This window comes from Lathyrus oleraceus, chromosome 7 (assembly GCF_024323335.1).
Source record: "Lathyrus oleraceus cultivar Zhongwan6 chromosome 7, CAAS_Psat_ZW6_1.0, whole genome shotgun sequence".
NCBI classification, from domain to species: Eukaryota; Viridiplantae; Streptophyta; class Magnoliopsida; order Fabales; family Fabaceae; genus Lathyrus; species Lathyrus oleraceus.
Genome location: NC_066585.1, coordinates 109277686 through 109301184, shown reverse-complemented (window position 1 = coordinate 109301184; position 23499 = coordinate 109277686). Strand labels below are relative to the sequence as shown.

Below are 23499 nucleotides of genomic sequence, written 5' to 3'. Positions count from 1 at the left end.
AGGTTTCTCAAATGGCTTACTTTGTACTCGGCACTCCCCAACTACTTTTGACATGTTATAACACTAATCATTGAAAAGATGTGGTTGAGGGATTTAATCTACATATATAAAGGAATTACTGGACACTCAAAAAAATGATCCAAAACCAATGACCGGAATGCAGTACATACAATTTGTAAATGTCGTAAAATACCTGAAGATTTGGGACATAGAGATTATCTTTGTATTTGACTCGAGATGAATCTTCTAGACTCGACGCACCACCAACCACGCCAGGAGCTAACATGGCATACCCTGCTGGGTTAGCAAAGTTTCCAAATCCTGTAGGATTTCCAGCAGGAACAGGTTTGAACTATTGAACTCCGTATTTAAGGTTATTGGCATTAAGATGGTAACCGCCTCTAGGCATCAATACATAGTTTCCATTCGTAGGATGAGGATAGGGAGCACTGTTTGAGTATCCCGGCACAGTCATGTGCGGTACATAGACTGTAGATAGAAACTGACGATAGGGGCATACGATTAGCATAATGTGAAAGATGAACTTGTGGATACATCTGTGCAACTTGATGTTGTTGTTGTTGCACCATGGCAATTGTGGATGTGGGAACATTGTTTGCAGCGTGGGAGTTCAAAACCTGATATGGCCATAGTATGTTAAAATGAAGTAAGAATCAAAGGAATTAGGTAAGTGACGAAAAGACCAACAAAAACACTGCCAGCTTGAGAGTAACAACAAGCAACATTATTACCTGCCACTACTGCTTCATTAGGCTCTAATTTTGTTCCCAAAACTGACTCAAATTTCTCTAATGCTTCCTCGTACTTCACATTCCTTAGGAATTTAAACAGGAAAGTAACGTACATTAGGATTATCAGGAAGATACCATTAATTCTTGTCATTCTAATCTAGATATAGTCCTGGCAAATTGGATGCTTTGAAATTAAAGCTTTTTTTTGCCTCAAACTAGGTGTTGCAGATTACAATTTCATATAAAAATGTCATGTCTATCTTGTCATTACAAGAACAAAATCACCAATCCTTTATTTCTTATTTTAATATGCAATTGAATAATAAAGGGAAAATATTAAATATTTACTTAATCCAGCACAACATTATGGTTTTTGTATGTTTACATGATTATATGTTGCAAACCAAATCTCGTAGAATGCCCAATAATGTTATATGTGAAATAACAGTACTTAATCTCTATAGCAGATTAAACAAAATACTTCAATTCTGAATTGCCATGGATAAGATAAATGAAGGAAAACTGTTAAGGGCAGAAAGAAAACGATTTTCTGAGTCGGGGGAGTCTTACTTGTATAGTCGTAAGCCTTCTCTCAAATCATTTTCCCAACGCTCATTCAATTCTCTTTTCCTTACAAGATTGAAGAATGAAAACGGTTGTAACCCCACATGGAAATGCAGTAGTGACCACAATCATAAGCTCAACCTTGATCAAATAAGGCCTTATTTGGATAAACAACTTAATCAAGACCTTTATCATAAAATGCTTATGTATAAGCTATTCTCTATAACAAAAAGTAAACTAAAATCAAACAGTTATTATCGAAATTATTAGCTAATTAATAGGCTATGATGGAGAGTGTGTCGAAATCAGCTGAAAACAACTTGTGAAAATGTGATATATATAGTTTCCATAAACCCTTCGAAACAGTCATATTCAAATAGAATCCAAAGAAACCCTAAGCCTTTAATTCAAATAACTATGTTGAAGACGATATAAGTTACAACATCCCTACCTCATACTCTTCATCTTTCGATGCTTCAGATGAAGCTTTAACCACAAAAAGAAATGCTTTTGATTTTCAGAAATGGGTTTTTGAGAAACTATAACAGAAAAAAGGTTTCTGGAAGAAAAGAGCTTCATCTTTACCCGGGAAATTTTTATATTTTTTAGGTGATTTTTAATTAATTTATATTATTTATTTTTAAGCTAATTATTTAATGATTTGTATTATCTTATTAATGGGGTGGTAATTGATTAAATTTTTGTTTAGTACTAATAAGTTAGGCATAGGATTGTAGGAGTGTATTACTATATTAATTTTTTGTCTAAATTATGAGAATATTATAAAATTATATTTCAGTACCATTAGTTTATTAAATTTTATGTCACTTTTTTATAATAGTTTATTTTAAAATCAATTAAAATTTATTTAAAGATATAGGTACCTAATCAAAATTTATGGACATAAAACATAAACGATTGCATTCATCTCAAAGACACCATCAAGAAATTGATAAAAAAAATTGAGTCAATATATCCAAGAAAACCAAAGCAAGGAAAATCGCTAGGGAGGAAAGGGATCCCTCATAGAATCCAAAAGACTGACATACCTTAAATTTTACATTAAATTTGAAACTGATTTGTAATTCTGCCAATGAACTATTGGAATTATATGGTACCCGCTCATGTGAATTGAACCCCCTCGTGCGAGATGGTCTTTGTTAACTGGTTGTTAATTAACTATTTATTCCATTTGTTTTAGCTGTTAATTTAATTACAAATTGTCGGTCATGCTGAGATGAGCTTCTAGCTCCAATTTGTCACGTTTTATACGGGCTGCTCTGAACATTTTGAGAGGATTTTGTTGCTGCAGGTGGTGATCGTTCGATGTCGGAGGGCATTATGGTGATGGTCAAACAAGGCCTTAGCTGCAGCAGGATGTGGTAAGTTTATGCCTTAGTAAGCTTGCACATGGCTTGGTATATCAGTGTCGAGGTTGTTAGGAAGTGTATGTGTTAGTTTTGCTACTGCTAGAAGTTAAACTTAACGTGAAATTGCTATATACGAAAGTGGAACCATGTGATAGAAATTGATATGAAAAGTCAGTTGATTTTGTTATGGATTTTGATTGTTAATTTGAAATTGGAATAGTGCAAGGTTTAATTTGGAAAAGTGGAATCAAGCTTGAAGAATGGAATAGACTTGAAGATCAATTTGAAATGATCTTATCGAATGTAATTTTGTGAATTTGGAAATGGATTTGAGTGTACATTTGGAAATGTTGGATTATTCATAATTGTAATGGAAATTTAATATTTGTAATGAAGTGTAATTGAATGTTGTCTGAAATGTAGATTAATGGGAAATTATGGAACTTTGAAGGTGTAATAAATTTGAACATGAACGTGTTAATACATGAAAAGTTTTTGAATGGTATTGAATATCCTTTGGGAAATTAAAATGAATGTTTGAATGCCATTGATTTGAATTGGAATGTGTATGGACAATTTTGAATGAAGTGTAATGAATGATTTGAATAAAAATGAAAAATGATGTCCTACTTTCAAGAATCAAGTTTGAATCCAAGATATTTGGTTGAACCATGGGCTTGTATGGGGACAAAGAAACTTGGTCGAGTGTATCCCGAATCAATGACCGTATTCAACAATAAATCAATGGAACATGGAAACTATGCACCATGAATTAGTGAATGCACTATAAGAAATGAAGTAATTAACCATGAATAAAACTACCATCAACCACTATTGACTAGTAGGGTTTAAGTCTACCAGACCAATCATATGTATAAGGACAAATAAACAAACACCGAGGCTCCCAAAGCACACTCAAGAAAATGCTCCCTAAAAACTAGGGTTTCAAAGTCAATAGATAAGTCATGATTTCCAAAGTGGTCAAGCAAGCATCATCATTGAATCACAAATGTCAAGCAAAATGGACTAGGATGATCAGATTAACAATCAAAGAACCATCAACGGCATGGACCCAGAAAATTAGGGTTGCAAGCTAAAACAAAACATCATAACTCAAACAACAAGCCCAAACCCAATGACCTCCTAAAATTAGGGTTTAGGTACAAAGAGACACCATGATCCCACTTTAAGCCAAGACCTCAAGGAGTAGGATTTTCTCCCATATGATGAACCACACTCCAATACTCAGGTAAAACCCTAGTTTTAATTACCACCAGCTTTGAATCTATGAGATTGTGTTAATGTGAATACATGATGCATATGAATGAAGATGAATCTTAAGTCATGAGTCAGATGAAAAGTGAAAAGGGGAGGACAAATTTTGGGATACGACAATGTTGAACATATTGATTCAGTCATATCTCAAACAATATAGACCAAAAGTGTATCAAAGTCATATTCAAAATCTTGAGATTTATGATCATTATAATGAATGTGAATATTTAGCCATTAGTGTAGGTGAAAAGTCATTTAAGTAGTTAAATGGATTATTTGAAAAGCTTATAATGCATTATTAAAAGTAGTGCTACTTGTAAGAACTTGCTTTGAGCATGATATGATATCATTAATCTCAAAGTACTAAAGTCACATATATTTAAATAGGCGATTCTTGTAAAAAATATTAATGCAATATAAAACTTCGGAATCATAAGCTCAATCTTGGCCAAATAAGTTCATGTATAGATAAACAATTTAATTAAGGGATTCTCATAAAAATGCTTGTGTTATAAGCTATTCTCTATAATAAGAGATAAACTAAATTTAAACTATTTTTATAAAACTATAAGCTATTTTATAAACTGTGATGGATAACATGTAAAAGAAAAGCTGAAAATAACATATAAACACAAAATATGCTAGTACATATCAAATAGTTAAACTGAGATAAATCAATTCAAACATACTCTAAGTTTGAAGATGATATGCTACTATTGATCGCAAAGATATACCAAACAACCACCTGACCCAACATCAAATGAAGCTTTAACCACGAAAAGGAATAGTTTTGAAATTTTTGGTTTTGGAGTAACTACTAGTGGGAGTGCGAAGCTAAACACATTTGATTTTTGTTTTTAGCTCTTTGAATAAATTTGTGGAAACAAGAGCGACTGAGACTAACAACTCTCTCAGTTCTCTTTACCCACCAAATTTTATATATTTAGATTTTTAAATCTATTTTTACAATTCTATAACAAATTATTTTAGATTTTTTTTAGATTTTTTGATAAATAATTTTTAAGTATAATATCGTAACATCTTAAACATTTTAAATATATTAAATATGTATTTTTAAATATTTTTTAATTTATTATTTATTCAACGGTTACTTACTCCCCCTTTCAATTGATGATATTCAATTTGTCAGGGTTTATTTTATGATAATGGTCCTAACTTCTTATGATAGTCTATCTTATATAAGGATTAGATGAAGTACAACAAGACTTCACTTGTGACTAATAAAATCATAGTTAATTAATTTTTTTTGACTTATATCCTATCTTTCTCTTAGATCATAATGAACCAAATCTATAGTAGAATATCTATTAAATGAAAAAAATATATCGAGTTACACTCTTTAGTTAAATAATTCTTATAAATTAATAAAATGAAATATATGAATTAAATAAAAAATTATGTTTTTTATAACATATTTATCAAATATTGATTTATTTACTTTTATTATAATTATAAAAATGTGTAAAGAAATATTAATTAAAGAGTACCACTTAAAGAAATAATAATAATATAACAAAATTACAATTAAAGATTTATTTTGAGATTTTTTATTTAAGAAAATGATCAATTACGCAAAATAACAATTCATTATTAATTAATTTATTTATTTTATATAGTTTTCCATATCACCTTTTTGAATCTTTACAAAAAAATATTTCCAAATCTATGCAAGCTTGTGACAAATATTTTTATCAATTGACAATAATATGAAAACATAGGAGAATATTAATCATTCGCATAACTTCACCTTTTTAAATCTTAATTTTTAAGTGAACAAATATTTTTGAAAAAATAATAATATTTTTTTATGAAAAACTGTTGATTTATAAAATCAATTGTTTATTTAAATTAATATATAAATAAATACTGTCGTCAAATATTGAACCTTAAACCAGCAAAACACATTTATTTAATTCAACTAACACGTACAAGTTGAGTCACCTCACTCGACCATAAAAAAAAATATAATTCACTATTAATGAATGACGAAAAAAATTAAATAATAATATAAAAATAGCATAAAATTACTATTAATTTTTGTTCTAGGTTGACCAGAATGGTCATGGACCGGCGATCAGAAGTGAGCATTGATTCACTTAAAATTGTTCATAGTCCAAAGAAACTACCATATGGAAGAGTATAAGAGATACAAGGTCAGGATACAACTAACGACTCCCCGCACCACCCTCATAGAGAATAGCAGGTTGTTATTACAATTTCAAATGCAAATTTCACTCACTTTTCTCCTTCACATACTAACTTGAGTACTTGAGTGTTAACTTTGCATGTCATTCCCTCCTTCTTCGCATATGAGGCTCAGGATTGTTGTTGTCCATCGCAACCATCAATTCTACAATCAATTTTGGTTCCATAATAAACAGTGGCGCCATCAATGAGAAACCTAGCTACTCATGTTGAACTAAATCAATACCAATAGTATAGATTCAAATGACATACAAATTTATTGAAGAAGAAACTCTCAAATGGCTTCAATGGTCTCCAAAAGCTCCAAAATCGCTCTTCAGCGTCACTTCAAGATCTTAGTAATTGAACCCCCTATTTTTTCCTTTTTGAAACAGTCAAAAAATGTGTGAGCAAAAATATGCAACGTGGACGCGTTGCACCATCATTACTTCAGGACCTAATATAAATCGTAGTAGTAATAAAATTACAGCAATAAGTAGGAATGATATAATTGGAGGATTCCTTATCCACATAATGTTAAGTTTGAACATGACTTTTTAAATGACTTACTTTGTACTCGGCACTCCCCAACTAGTTTTACTAAGTTATAACACTGAAATCTAAAAATGATGTGTGGCCGGTGTTACAGCCATAGGCATGTAAGGATTCAATCAAGTAGCAGTTGACCAAAAGTACTCCCTCTATTTTTCTATAAGAAATTTTATAATTTTAAGTTCATTTATTAAATAATATATTTAGATTATATATAAATCATATACATTAATTATTCAATGAATGTAAAAGTCAAATTTTACTTATAAAAGAGAATAAAGTGAGTGTAGGAAAGGTACAAAATATTGATTAACATATTGCAATCAAAACATGTTGTTATGTTTATTATCTTTAAAAGAATAAAGTCACATATCCTTTATTTCCTATTTAAATATACAGGCGAGTAATAAACAATTTAATTAAAGGATTCTCATAAAAATAATTATGTTATAAGCTATTCTCTATAACAAGACATAAATTAAATTTAAACTATTTTCCTAAAATTATAAACTATGTTTATAATCTATTAGGGAGAGCATGTAAAAAAAAGATGAAAACAACATAGAAACACAGGATACGCTAGTACATATCAACTGAAAGAAATCAATTCAAACATACAAATTGAGTTTTTGAGAAAGTATAAGAAAAAGGGTTACTTGAATAAAATAATTTGGGTTTTTGAGTAACTACTAACGGAAGTATTGTTGTTAAGCTGAAAACATTTGATTTTTATTTTCAACTCTTTGAATAAATTTATGGAAACAAGAGTGTTTGAGACTGACAGCTCTCTCAATTCCCTTTATCCACCAAATTTTATATATTTATATTTTTAAACCTATTTTTATAATTCTATAATGAATCATTTTGAGATTTTTTTTATAGTTTCTGATAAGTATAATATTGTAACACCTTAGATATTTTAAATATATTGGATATGTATTTTTAAATATTTTTTAATTTATTATTTATTCAACAATTATTTTATATGTAAGAAATTTATAAAATTGTATTACTCCCGCTTTCATCTGATCATATTTAATTGGTCACCTTTTGTTTTATGATAATGGTCTTAACTTTCTTCTCAATCTAATGAACTACAAAGACTTTAATTGCGATTAGTCGAACACCGACTAGTTTGTTTTTATCACAATGGTTTATTTTAGCGGTTTGGTTTTGTTTGCAGTTTGTATTTTGCAAACTAAACTAAAGCAAACCAAATCGCATTATGTTACAACCCAAACTTCACATGCAACCCGAAACTCAAACCTAGTATGCACCTTAGAATTACAAAAGATTTTCTCTTACTCGCACTTAGAGTTTCAATTTCAACATTCTTAAATCTCTCCTAATAGTATCGTATATTCTTCTTATCTACTTTGTCATGTATGTCTCACATATTCTACTATAATATGTCATCTCTTATGTTCTTTCTTTTCATCTTTTATTTTACTATTTTCTCTTCCAATTATGTTTTTATGGCACCTTTCTTCTCAATCTCCCATCTCTTATGTCCTTTCTTTCATCTTCTCTTAATCTCATATCTCATATGTTTTTTTTTATCTTTTATTATAATGTCTTTGATTTTATTCTATGCTACTATTTTATATATGTTTTTTATTCCATTTTTGTCTAATCTTATTTTTTGCATATTGAATTAGAACTTTTTGTCTCAATATGATGAGTTTTGATGTTATTTAATAATGTATGAATGACTAAACACAAAGTTATGCTGTTCTCTATAGGTGTATGTATGACTCAATAAAAATATTGTAAAAAACCCAACCAACCGAACCATCCAAACCGCATTAATTTGGTTTGGTCAGGTTTCTAAAAGTCAACCAAACCAAACCGAACCGCATACTTTTTTATCTTACGATTCAGATGATCTTTATCGTTAAAACCGCCCAAATCACATTGCGAACACCCCTAGTCTATCTTATATATGAATCACATGAACTACAACAAGACTTCACTTTCACTTGTGACTAATAAAGTCATAGTTAGTCAACATGTGTTCTGCTATCTCTGACTCCACGTAACAATCAATATCAGTGTGCAACCTTTTGTCGATCAATTTTACATAAATTGGGAAATACATTGCCTACTGGTAGTTGAATCCCACATCGAAAGAAGGTGAAAGGTATTAGGATAAGAAAGAGTATTAAAGAACTTGAATACCATCCTTGCAACATACTTACCTGGATGTGGTAAATGGTTGATCATGAAGGACCGTGGCCTAGGAGAGTGACCTTCATTGCACTTAGGAAGGGTGCTATCCTAAGGTATACCCAAGTGGTGGAACTTTGTAGTTTCTTTTGATTTCTACATGTTTTAGGAGATGGTGAAATAGCCAAACACATATAAAAGAGTTAAATGTAAGGAATAAATGTATTTAGAAAGTTATACGAAGACTAAATACACTAAAAAAATGATGAAATGCGTGAACATACATATATACCTGGTTTAGCTTAGAAAACAACAAGCACTGCTTTGTCAGGTTCTGTTTTTGTTCTTCAAACAGACTCAATTTTTTCTTATGCTTCCTTGTTAGTACTTAGCATTCCTTCTCCATTTATTCCAGGAATATAATGGACTACTATGAGATTATCAGGAAGATACCATCAATTTATTTATCTTTGCAATTGAAGTATTTTTTCCTCTCAAACTAGGTGTTGCAAATTATTTATGGAAAATGTCTTGTTTCTGTCATGCATAATATCTTGTATTTACTAGGACAAAGTCACAAATCCTATAATCCTTATTTTAATAAGCAATTAAGCAAAAAAGGAAAAGATTAACTGAATCTAGCACAATGATTTTTGTATGTATGCATGTTTATAAGTTGGAAATGCAAAACTAAATTTCCTAAAATGCACAATAATCATATATGTGAAATAACAATTCTAGAGAAGAAATTTCACTTAATATATGTTGCATATTAAAGAATATATTTCCACTCATAAATGAAAAACTATTCATAAAAATGAAAAAAGGACAGAGAAAACAATTTTGAGTCTCGTAGTTTTACTTGTATAATAGTAAGCCTTCTTTCAAATCATTATCCTGATGCTCTGTCAATTGTTTTTTCCTTAAGACAGTTTTGCATCAGAATTTATTATCATATATCAAGAATTTTGTTTCAGTCCCAAAATATGGTGGACTTAATCAGTATGGATCAAACAAAAGTACACTATTTTACTTTTCAAAAAAGGATTTTGAAGTTTATATATACAAAATGACACCTCATGTAATGTACACATGACTATAACTTGATCATACAACCTCAAAGTGTACCAAAGTCATTTTCAAAATTCATCATTATATGAAAACTTCACCAACCATTGCAGCAGACAGAGCATGTTAAACAGAAAATTCGCAAAAATAAAATCACCAGCCCCTAGAGATTGTTAGAAATTATTTTGTTTGAATAAATGATAAACACGTGGACATAAAAATGGTTTCACTTCAACCGAACTACCATTTAAGAACACTAGTATAGAAAATTTGGTTGTCATATGTGAATAATGTCTTGATGTTTAATTACTAAGTGAAAATATTTAGAATGAAGAGGAAGGAAATGAGAGCATAGATATCCTCAGCTTGTGTTCTGAGATGTTAGCAAGTATGCAATCATGAGACTTAATGCCTTTCTAAGTTAAGGAGAGGGAAATGTAGTCTCCAAGTTGCTGCATAAGAGTCCCGCCTCGGTTAGTGAAGGAAGAAATATAATACATGTCAAATATAAAGCACAAAACAAACATGCATTTAAACTCATACCTTTCTCGGCCTTTTGGCTAAGATCAAGTGTAGTATCTGTTCTTATCAGTTTAATATCTGATATGTGGGCCAATGGTCCACACGATATTAAATTTATTTCTTGAGGGGGAGAGTCCACTTCAATAGCTTGCTATTGGGTCTCTCAAGCAAGCGTTGCACTTTAGCAATAGCATGGCACACCCCACCAAACCTAGTTCCCCCCACCAAACCTAGTTCAATATTCTAAATTACTTGCTAATTTATTTATATTTTAATTTACATAAGTATGTACATCTTGGTAATAAAATCTCTTTTCTTTATTATAAAGTTTGAGTCCCTTCTAAATGAGTAAAGTTATCTCTATTTTTTAAATAAGGAAATATTTATTTAATTCAGCACAACATTATAGTTTTTGTATATGTGTTTATATGTTGCAAACCAAATTTCATAAAATGAATGAATGAAGAAAATGAAGGAAAACGGTTAAAAAAATGTAATAAGGACAAAAAGACAATGATTTTCTGAGTCAGGGGAGTATTAAAACGGTTAAAAAAATGTAATAAGGACAAAAAGACAATGATTTTCTGAGTCAGGGGAGTATTACTTGTGTAGTCGTAAGCCTTCTCTCAAATCATTTTCCCGGCGATCTTTCAATTCTTTTTACCAAGGTAGTCTTGCATCTGGAATTTTTTTACAAGATTAAGGAACCAACACAGTTGTAACCCCACATGGAAATACAGTAGTGAGATATTTCATTAGAAAATAAAATATCTTATATAAAAAAGGGATTGAAAATTTAAGAATTAGAATTTTGTAGTTTAAATATGATGAGACTTCCTTGAATTTTGCTGACTTTGTAACTTACTACACCAAAGTTCACTCTCAGCTCGGATGATCTCCTATCAGTGAACTCACCACTAATTTCTATCTTTCCTGTGAAAAAATGGAAACCAAGGTTCGCGAATCAGGGATAATTGCTAAAATGCATACAAATTACAAAATAAACTAACCATATCTTTTCTGCATTCTCATGAATCACGGGCCCATTTATTGACAAATTGTGTACATTGTTCTTACATGTTCCGCAGTTGGCCAAACTTCGGTCCCAAAATTAGCACTACAGATGTTGGGATTTTCTCAACACATGAACCTTTGTTTCCAACAAAAAGAAAAGTGTCGATGTTGAACATATTGATTCAGTCATATCTCAAACAATACGGACCAAAAGTGTATCAAAGTCAAATTCAAAATGTTGAGATTAATGATCATTATAATGAATGTGATTATTAGCCATTAGTCATGATAGTATATGAAAAGTCATTTAAGTAGCTAAATGGATTATTTGAAAAGCTTATAATGCATTAATCTCAAAGTACTAAAGTCACATTAATTCAAAGAGGCGATTCTTGTAAAATAATATTAATGCTATATAAAACTCCAGAATCATAAGCTCAATCTTGACCAAATAAGCTCATGTATAATAAACAACTTAATTAAGGGATTCTCATAAAGGAGAGTCCACTACAAATAGCTTGACCAAGTTTTATGTCATTTAACTAGTCATTACAAAGGTTCAGTCGATTTGGAATCAATAAAACTATAGGATAAAATATGCTTCAAGTTTTTCATAACTAACCTTTTGGCACCATCACTCTCCATCACAATACAAATACATCAAAGACTTTCTACAAAAAAAGCCAACATGAGCAACGCCAATCCAATAAATTATCATTAAATCAATATATGAAGAATATTCATAAAATATCATTCATCCACAATTGGTAAAAAATGAAACACTACTGCAAAAATCAATGTGACAGAATCATACTCAGCTAAAATGTATGCTTTCTCGTACCCTAGAAACCTACTTTGATCAGATGTCTGCAAGATCAATAAAACTTTAGTATAAGATAGGCTTCAAGGGTATGATGATTCCCAAAGAGTAAAGTAGTATTTATAGGTCCAATTCAACTTTTTCATAACCAACCCTTTTAGCACCATCAATCTGTAACAATACAAATACATCAAAGACTTTCTACAAAATTCCAACATGACCAATTCCAACCCCATAAATTATCATTCAATCAGTATATGGAGAATATTCATAAATTATCATTTCGTGGGCATTTTGTAAAAAATGAAACGCAACTACAAAAATAAATGTGACAGAATCATACTTTCAGCTAAAATGTATGCTTTCTTGTGCCAACACAAAGAAATGATTTGATGACATTGATTCATCAAACATTTTTAATAACAGATTGAAAGTGCTTCTTAAATCTCTCGGATACTAATTATTATTTTGTAGATAAACAAATGTAGTTATCTTTGTATTTTATCCAACACCCAATTTTGAACATGGGTCTTGTAACTCTTTTAAGTCTTAACACAAACATATTGAGCTACACAATTCTCTCTACTTTATTGAAAATACTTTATTGTTAACCAATGGCTTTCCCTTTCTTTACATTATAATTTAAGGTGTTTGCTACGTCAAACACCCCCCAGCCATTTAAATAAATTGATTATAATTAATAGCATTAGCAACCTTAAGAATTAAATTTGCAGCAGTGCCTAACCTTGGCAGAAACTATTGGACTGACAAGACATTGGTTCCAAGATAGCTTTGCATCTTTCTGCTTGCTCCGCCCCAACTTTAGTTACCGAGACACTGTATAGAAAGCAAAGCTAAATCCCACTTTCTGCATTCCAAGTACTAAGATCACACCTTAAATTAATCACTTTCTTTAATAAAGTTATTAACTAATTTTTTACTGTAGTTGCTTTGGTGAAATCATCAGCACCATCTGACAAAACATGATACGCAACCGAAAAACCAACTTCAACACAAGTCGGAGTCGGAGTTAATGTTTTACATAGTTTGATGATAATGTAGTGGAGTAGAATAAGGTAGTTAGTATTCATTCGGCTGATGAAAGCTCTCAATATGAAACACATGAATAGGGAAGTTAAAATTCATTGCAAATACCAATTTTCGATTCAACTAAAAGTAAGAAGGAACGAAAAATCCAATCCAATAATAAGAGCCAAAGTGAACCTGTAATGCTTGAATTTGGTCGGTTTCAAGTGGAGAAAAAAAAAGCAGTAGTAAATAGAGTGGGAAGTACATTGCTAACTACTAATAGTAGTTGAGTCCCACATCGAAAGAATATGAAAGGTATTGAGAGAAGCAAGAGTATAAAATAACTTGAATACCGACATTGCAACATACTTACCTGGATGGGGTCAATGGTTGATCTTGAAGGACCATGGCCTAGGAGAGTAACCTCCATTGCACTTAGGAGGGGTGCTATCCTAAGGTCTACCCAAGTGGTGGAACCTACATCATAATTTGTTGCAGTGGGGGCCTGCGTTCGCGCGGCCCTCTCTTATTCTAATATCAAATTTTGAGGAATAATTTCTCCTTATATAATTATATAGATTGTAATCTCTTATATTTCATATCAATCTAAGTTTATTTTCAATTTAGAAGTGACAGTCCAGGATGGTGCCTCCACCAAACCAATCTGCCATGTTCTGTCACGTTTGTGTTGCAGATTTTAATTCGGGAGATGTAGTTGCTCGTAATGTGTTAAAGGCAAAGTGGGATATATTGGCAGGCTCAGTAGACGTCTGATCCTTCCACGGCCAGGATGGTGCAGCCACAATCCTAAATTGTCAAGCCTTATCCCATATGGGTCACATCACCTTGGTGCTCCCATATGGGTCTAAATGGATATTCTGGCCAATGTGTGACTTAATGGATATAAATTTGTATAATATTAAGATGGAACATGGTTCTTTAAATGGCTTACTTTGAACTCAACACTCCCCAACTATTTTTGACATGTTATAACATTAATCATTGAAAACATGCGGTTGAGGGATTTAATCCACATATATAGAGAGTGATTTAATCTATTCAAAAAGTTATACACAGACTAAATACCCTAAAAAAATGATCCAAAACCAATGACAGAGTAATGGAATGCAGCACTTACAATTTGTAAAGTAAACAACCATATATACCTGGTTTAGCTTAGAGTGACAACAAGTCACATTATAACTTGCCACTGCTGCTTCATCAAGCTCTGGTTTTGTTCCCAAAACTGACTCAGATTTCTATAATGCTTTCTCGTACTTAGCATTCCTTAGGAATTTAAACAAGTAATGGACATTAGGATTATCAGGAAGATATCATTAATTCATTCAATCCATCTAGATATACTCCTAAAAAATTGGATGCTTCGCAATTATAGCCTTTTCTGTCTCAAACAAACATTGCAAATTAAAACTACATATAAAATTGCCATGTCCGTCTTGTCTTTACAAGAATAAAAAGAGTCAGTGACAACTCTATCAATTTGCTACTCCTTTTACCCGGGAACTCTAAGAGTCCCTCAACACTAAGGGATACAAACCTGCTAAAAAACAGATAGCTAAATAAAGTTTACCAATGAAGTTGTTATTCAGTGCAAGTTGAATAAAAAATTAACACTTTGGTTAATTAAAGCTGTAATAATTTGATTCTTCTGCCACAAAAAGTAACTCTCATTTTTATATAAAAAATAGTTTTCAACCGAACTAACAATTCAACAAAAAAAAGGAGAAGAATTGGCAGGTAACATTTAAAGAAGCATCTTTCCACACTAAAACCTTTGTTAAGCACGGTACTACAAAATGAAACATTATAAGTCATCAAACTAATAAAAATGTAGTTTTTGCTGTCAATATTTTTCAACAATGGCAGAACTTGCTCTAAAATGTCAATGTCTTGATGTCTAATCACTAACTGAATTTTTGGCTCCATGGGCCCTCTTAAGAAAGGCTTACACCCAAGGTTGTTTCTGTGTATATGCATTTAGCTTCCTTGGTTGTCTTGATGTATTTCATAATTATGAACAAATGGGTTTTGTTTATAGCATTTCAAAAAACACTGGATTCAGTCAACTTTGCATATATGAAATCAATTTGAGCAGAAAATAAATTTGAAGTATAGAATCTCCCTCTTGGTTTAATTAATGTTACATAAGAGCAAGCTACATCATACTTGTGTTGACAAGAACACTAGTAGACTTCTAATTATTGTATTAATGTCCCACATCACCAAGTTAGCAAAGAAGAAGAAACTATGACAGATATAAAAGACATAATAAGCATGTCTTTCAACTCATACCTTTCTCGGCCTTTTGGCTAAGATCAAGTGTAGTATCTGTTCTTATCAGTTTAATATCTGATATGTGAGTCATTGACTCACACGATATTAAATTTATTTCTTGAGGGGGAGAGTACACTACAATAGCTTGCTATTGGGTCTCTTGTGTGTCACCTTTGTATTGCACTATTGCATTGGCTTGGCACACCCCACCAAACCTAGTTCAAATTTATGTTCTTCATTTCTCCTAACTGTTATACTTTTACTATATTGTATATTGGATAATATCTTACGATGTAGTATTATGTAAATTAAGGATCATGATGATTTTAAATCAAAGAAATTTAAGTTAAAACATACACATTTTTTAGAAGTTCCAAGGCTAGACATACAAATCCCAATTGAATCCAAAAAGTACTCTGTGAAAATAAGGAAACGGATCCCAAGCCAATAAAAAGCACGTGACTTGAGAAATACAACCAATACAATGTTGTAGATACCTCAATACTTTTATGCTGCATTTGTAGTTCCAGAATGCAATTTTGGATTTGTAGTTCTTGCAAATATGAAATTGCAATTTTGGATTTGTATTTCTTGTAAATATGAAATCGCACAATGGACAGAGTCATGCATCTTGGAGCATATGATCAAGATCCGATGCCTCACATCCAACCTTGTATAACAGATTCGATTACAAAATCTAAATGCATACCATCTGATAATTAATTCTACAATTTTGTATGACTGGGTGAGATGAGGGATTTCCTTATTACAAGGGGTTTGAATCCACAAATGCTTATAATAAGATGTCACAAATAATGATTATATAAATAAAACATGAGATATTTTTAAAACTAAAAACAGTTTACTGAAATTTCTTATTGAAAGCATTATCAAAACATACCTGGAGCAATATAACCATGTGTGACAATTTTTGCCTCACAATCTTCATCAAACAAGATGCTGCTATGAATAACAGGTGGAGAACATTCATGGTGCAAATAGCAAATCCCAGTTGCACCTCCCAATGCAATCTTCATCCAAATGACTATTACATTAGCATCAGTATCCACTTGGTGAAAAGATGTTGTTTGTTTTTTAGTTCCTTTTGACATTTTTGTAACTTGTTTGCTCTTCGAATCCTAAAGTTTCTACGCATCAAAACCACGACGATGAGGATAACAACAACCAACAACCTTACATATTTATAACCAAAGAGAATTCTTCAATGACCATGATCTTTATCACAAATATTCAAATCAGAATTTATTGAAATTTTTGGAATTTTCTCAACACATGAACCTTTATTTCCAACAAAAACAGCACTGTGGATGTTGAACATTTCGATTCAGTCAATCTCAAACATCCAAATTAGGCCTCCATAGAACCAAAAAAGTAATGGTCCAGAGGCTAGGCTCGACAGATGTTGTGGACTGAGGAAGCAGTGGCCCGTGATCCCTCCATAGAACCAAAAATATTCAAATCAGAATTTATTGAAATTTTTGGAATTTTATCAACACATGAAACTTTATTTCCAACAAAAACAGCACTGTGGATGTTGAACATTTCGATTCAGTCAATCCCAAACATCCAAATTAGGCCTCCATAGAACCAAAAAAGTAATGGTCCAGAGGCTAGGCTCGACAGATGTTGTGGACTGAGGAAGCAGTGGCCCGTGATCCCTCCACTGTCAGGAGTAGGAAGTGTTCGTTGCTCTGTGAAACCAGCCTCACGCTGTACCCTCCTGTCTAAGACACATAATACCCGTGCCTTCGCACAAGTCCCATGGGTCAACTCGCAACTTGGAGCGGGCAGGCCAACATGGTGCAACCACCAGACCAACCTATTAAGCCTTAGCCATGTTCCATCACCTTGGTGCCCCCACATGGGTCACAAGCTGGCGCTACTCAGCTCGGCAAACAAACTAGCATGTCAGACATTTATAAACACTTGCATGTGTAATATTGTAGCCAATGTGGGACTTAAAGGATATAAATTTGTATAGTACATACTATTAAGATGGAACATGTTATAAAACTAATCATTGAAAGATGCGGTTGAAAAGGTTTCTCAAATGGCTTACTTTGTACTCGGCACTCCCCAACTACTTTTGACATGTTATAACACTAATCATTGAAAAGATGTGGTTGAGGGATTTAATCTACATATATAAAGGAATTACTGGACACTCAAAAAAATGATCCAAAACCAATGACCGGAATGCAGTACATACAATTTGTAAATGTCGTAAAATACCTGAAGATTTGGGACATAGAGATTATCTTTGTATTTGACTCGAGATGAATCTTCTAGACTCGACGCACCACCAACCACGCCAGGAGCTAACATGGCATACCCTGCTGGGTTAGCAAAGTTTCCAAATCCTGTAGGATTTCCAGCAGGAACAGGTTTGAACTATTGAACTCCGTATTTAAGGTTATTGGCATTAAGATGGGAACCGCCTCTAGGCATCAATACATAGTTTCCATTCGTAGGATGAGGATAGGGAGCACTGTTTGAGTATCCCGGCACAGTCATGTGCGGTACATAGACTGTAGATAGAAACTGACGATAGGGGCATACGATTAGCATAATGTGAAAGATGAACTTGTGGATACATCTGTGCAACTTGATGTTGTTGTTGTTGCACCATGGCAATTGTGGATGTGGGAACATTGTTTGCAGCGTGGGAGTTCAAAACCTGATATGGCCATAGTATGTTAAAATGAAGTAAGAATCAAAGGAATTAGGTAAGTGACGAAAAGACCAACAAAAACACTGCCAGCTTGAGAGTAACAACAAGCAACATTATTACCTGCCACTGCTGCTTCATTAGGCTCTAATTTTGTTCCCAAAACTGACTCAAATTTCTCTAATGCTTCCTCGTACTTCACATTCCTTAGGAATTTAAACAGGAAAGTAACGTACATTAGGATTATCAGGAAGATACCATTAATTCTTGTCATTCTAATCTAGATATAGTCCTGGCAAATTGGATGCTTTGAAATTAAAGCTTTTTTTTGCCTCAAACTAGGTGTTGCAGATTACAATTTCATATAAAAATGTCATGTCTATCTTGTCGTTACAAGAACAAAATCACCAATCCTTTATTTCTTATTTTAATATGCAATTGAATAATAAAGGGAAAATATTAAATATTTACTTAATCCAGCACAACATTATGGTTTTTGTATGTTTACATGATTATATGTTGCAAACCAAATCTCGTAGAATGCCCAATAATGTTATATGTGAAATAACAGTACTTAATCTCTATAGCAGATTAAACAAAATACTTCAATTCTGAATTGCCATGGATAAGATAAATGAAGGAAAACTGTTAAGGGCAGAAAGAAAACGATTTTCTGAGTCGGGGGAGTCTTACTTGTATAGTCGTAAGCCTTCTCTCAAATCATTTTCCCAACGCTCATTCAATTCTCTTTTCCTTACAAGATTGAAGAATGAAAACGGTTGTAACCCCACATGGAAATGCAGTAGTGACCACAATCATAAGCTCAACCTTGATCAAATAAGGCCTTATTTGGATAAACAACTTAATCAAGACCTTTATCATAAAATGCTTATGTATAAGCTATTCTCTATAACAAAAAGTAAACTAAAATCAAACAGTTATTATCGAAATTATTAGCTAATTAATAGGCTATGATGGAGAGTGTGTCGAAATCAGCTGAAAACAACTTGTGAAAATGTGATATATATAGTTTCCATAAACCCTTCGAAACAGTCATATTCAAATAGAATCCAAAGAAACCCTAAGCCTTTAATTCAAATAACTATGTTGAAGACGATATAAGTTACAACATCCCTACCTCATACTCTTCATCTTTCGATGCTTCAGATGAAGCTTTAACCACAAAAAGAAATGCTTTTGATTTTCAGAAATGGGTTTTTGAGAAACTATAACAGAAAAAAGGTTTCTGGAAGAAAAGAGCTTCATCTTTACCCGGGAAATTTTTATATTTTTTAGGTGATTTTTAATTAATTTATATTATTTATTTTTAAGCTAATTATTTAATGATTTGTATTATCTTATTAATGGGGTGGTAATTGATTAAATTTTTGTTTAGTACTAATAAGTTAGGCATAGGATTGTAGGAGTGTATTACTATATTAATTTTTTGTCTAAATTATGAGAATATTATAAAATTATATTTCAGTACCATTAGTTTATTAAATTTTATGTCACTTTTTTATAATAGTTTATTTTAAAATCAATTAAAATTTATTTAAAGATATAGGTACCTAATCAAAATTTATGGACATAAAACATAAACGATTGCATTCATCTCAAAGACACCATCAAGAAATTGATAAAAAAAATTGAGTCAATATATCCAAGAAAACCAAAGCAAGGAAAATCGCTAGGGAGGAAAGGGATCCCTCATAGAATCCAAAAGACTGACATACCTTAAATTTTACATTAAATTTGAAACTGATTTGTAATTCTGCCAATGAACTATTGGAATTATATGGTACCCGCTCATGTGAATTGAACCCCCTCGTGCGAGATGGTCTTTGTTAACTGGTTGTTAATTAACTATTTATTCCATTTGTTTTAGCTGTTAATTTAATTACAAATTGTCGGTCATGCTGAGATGAGCTTCTAGCTCCAATTTGTCACGTTTTATACGGGCTGCTCTGAACATTTTGAGAGGATTTTGTTGCTGCAGGTGGTGATCGTTCGATGTCGGAGGGCATTATGGTGATGGTCAAACAAGGCCTTAGCTGCAGCAGGATGTGGTAAGTTTATGCCTTAGTAAGCTTGCACATGGCTTGGTATATCAGTGTCGAGGTTGTTAGGAAGTGTATGTGTTAGTTTTTGCTACTGCTAGAAGTTAAACTTAACGTGAAATTGCTATATACGAAAGTGGAACCATGTGATAGAAATTGATATGAAAAGTCAGTTGATTTTGTTATGGATTTTGATTGTTAATTTGAAATTGGAATAGTGCAAGGTTTAATTTGGAAAAGTGGAATCAAGCTTGAAGAATGGAATAGACTTGAAGATCAATTTGAAATGATCTTATCGAATGTAATTTTGTGAATTTGGAAATGGATTTGAGTGTACATTTGGAAATGTTGGATTATTCATAATTGTAATGGAAATTTAATATTTGTAATGAAGTGTAATTGAATGTTGTCTGAAATGTAGATTAATGGGAAATTATGGAACTTTGAAGGTGTAATAAATTTGAACATGAACGTGTTAATAAATGAAAAGTTTTTGAATGGTATTGAATATCATTTGGGAAATTAAAATGAATGTTTGAATGCCATTGATTTGAATTGGAATGTGTATGGACAATTTTGAATGAAGTGTAATGAATGATTTGAATAAAAATGAAAAATGATGTCCTACTTTCAAGAATCAAGTTTGAATCCAAGATATTTGGTTGAACCATGGGCTTGTATGGGGACAAAGAAACTTGGTCCAGTGTATCCCGAATCAATGACCGTATTCAACAATAAATCAATGGAACATGGAAACTATGCACCATGAATTAGTGAATGCACTATAAGAAATTAAGTAATTAACCATGAATAAAACTACCATCAACCACTATTGACTAGTAGGGTTTAAGTCTACCAGACCAATCATATGTATAAGGACAAATAAACAAACACCGAGGCTCCCAAAGCACACTCAAGAAAATGCTCCCTAAAAACTAGGGTTTCAAAGTCAATAGATAAGTCATGATTTCCAAAGTGGTAAAGCAAGCATCATCATTGAATCACAAATGTCAAGCAAAATGGACTAGGATGATCAGATTAACAATCAAAGAACCATCAACGACATGGACCCAGAAAATTAGGGTTGCAAGCTAAAACAAAACATCATAACTCAAACAACAAGCCCAAACCCAATGACCTCCTAAAATTAGGGTTTAGGTACAAAGAGACACCATGATCCCACTTTAAGCCAATACCTCAAGGAGTAGGATTTTCTCCCATATGATGAACCACACTCCAATACTCAGGTAAAACCCTAGTTTTAATTACCACCAACTTTGAATCTATGAGATTGTGTTAATGTGAATACATGATGCATATGAATGAAGATGAATCTTAAGTCATGGGTCAGATGAAAAGTGAAAAGGGGAGGACAAATTTTGGGATACGACAATGTTGAACATATTGATTCAGTCATATCTCAAACAATATAGACCAAAAGTGTATCAAAGTCATATTCAAAATCTTGAGATTTATGATCATTATAATGAATGTGAATATTTAGCCATTAGTGTAGGTGAAAAGTCATTTAAGTAGTTAAATGGATTATTTGAAAAGCTTATAATGCATTATTAAAAGTAGTGCTACTTGTAAGAACTTGCTTTGAGCATGATATGATATCATTAATCTCAAAGTACTAAAGTCACATATATTTAAATAGGCGATTCTTGTAAAAAATATTAATGCAATATAAAACTTCGGAATCATAAGCTCAATCTTGGCCAAATAAGTTCATGTATAGATAAACAATTTAATTAAGGGATTCTCATAAAAATGCTTGTGTTATAAGCTATTCTCTATAATAAGAGATAAACTAAATTTAAACTATTTTCATAAAACTATAAGCTATTTTATAAACTGTGATGGATAACATGTAAAAGAAAAGCTGAAAATAACATATAAACACAAAATATGCTAGTACATATCAAATAGTTAAACTGAGATAAATCAATTCAAACATACTCTAAGTTTGAAGATGATATGCTACTATTGATCGCAAAGATATACCAAACAACCACCTGACCCAACATCAAATGAAGCTTTAACCACGAAAAGGAATAGTTTTGAAATTTTTGGTTTTGGAGTAACTACTAGTGGGAGTGCGAAGCTAAACACATTTGATTTTTGTTTTTAGCTCTTTGAATAAATTTGTGGAAACAAGAGCGACTGAGACTAACAACTCTCTCAGTTCTCTTTACCCACCAAATTTTATATATTTAGATTTTTAAATCTATTTTTACAATTCTATAACAATTTATTTTAGATTTTTTTTAGATTTTTTGATAAATAATTTTTAAGTATAATATTGTAACACCTTAAACATTTTAAATATATTAAATATGTATTTTTAAATATTTTTTAATTTATTATTTATTCAACGGTTACTTACTCCCCCTTTCAATTGATGATATTCAATTTGTCAGGGTTTATTTTATGATAATGGTCCTAACTTCTTGTGATAGTCTATCTTATATAAGGATCAGATGAAGTACAACAAGACTTCACTTGTGACTAATAAAATCATAGTTAATTAATTTTTTTGACTTATATCCTATCTTTCTCTTAGATCATAATGAACCAAATCTATAGTAGAATATCTATTAAATGAAAAAAATATATCGAGTTACACTCTTTAGTTAAATAATTCTTATAAATTAAAAAAATGAAATATATGAATAAAATAAAAAATTATGTTTTTTATAACATATTTATCAAATATTGATTTATTTACTTTTATTATAATTATAAAAATGTGTAAAGAAATATTAATCAAAGAGTACCACTTAAAGAAATAATAATAATATAATAAATTTACAATTAAAGATTTATTTTGAGATTTTTTATTTAAGAAAATGATCAATTACACAAAATAACAATTCATTATTAATTTATTTATTTATTTTATATAGTTTTCCATATCACCTTTTTGAATCTTTACAAAAAAATATTTCCAAATCTATGCAAGCTTGTGACAAATATTTTTATCAATTGACAATAATATGAAAACATAGGAGAATATTAATCATTCGCAAACTTCACCTTTTTAAATTTTAATTTTTAATTGAACAAATATTTTTGAAAAAAAAATAATATTTTTTTATGAAAAACTGTTGATTTA

The 23499-nt window shown here is 31.4% G+C and overlaps 1 protein-coding gene and 4 non-coding genes across 12 annotated transcripts in view; 4 read left to right on the top strand and 1 right to left on the bottom strand.

Moving 5' to 3' along the window:
* Nucleotides 1–23499, bottom strand: part of LOC127108040 (uncharacterized) — a 172663-nt gene that overhangs the window by 41005 nt on the left and 108159 nt on the right. For 3 of the 8 annotated variants that reach the window (XR_007795931.1, XR_007795940.1, XR_007795941.1), the window contains exon 1: nucleotides 13054–13467. The exons of 1 other annotated variant lie outside the window; for it this stretch is intronic. The gene's annotated coding sequence lies outside the window, so the exon portion shown is untranslated. Of the gene's footprint in view, nucleotides 1–10815; nucleotides 11408–11484; nucleotides 12160–12302; nucleotides 12356–13053; nucleotides 13468–23499 lie in introns of those variants that run through there. 4 more of the 8 variants (XR_007795939.1, XR_007795928.1, XR_007795911.1 and 1 more) reach the window with 4 other exon arrangements.
* On the top strand, nucleotides 8909–9065 carry LOC127109481 (U1 spliceosomal RNA). Its single transcript, XR_007796760.1, has one exon. It is a non-coding gene; the product is annotated as a U1 spliceosomal RNA (small nuclear RNA).
* On the top strand, nucleotides 10492–10678 carry LOC127109732 (U2 spliceosomal RNA). The gene has a single exon (XR_007796999.1). It is a non-coding gene; the product is annotated as a U2 spliceosomal RNA (small nuclear RNA).
* Nucleotides 13703–13863, top strand: LOC127108963 (U1 spliceosomal RNA). Its single transcript, XR_007796456.1, has one exon. It is a non-coding gene; the product is annotated as a U1 spliceosomal RNA (small nuclear RNA).
* Nucleotides 15647–15842, top strand: LOC127109705 (U2 spliceosomal RNA). The gene has a single exon (XR_007796974.1). It is a non-coding gene; the product is annotated as a U2 spliceosomal RNA (small nuclear RNA).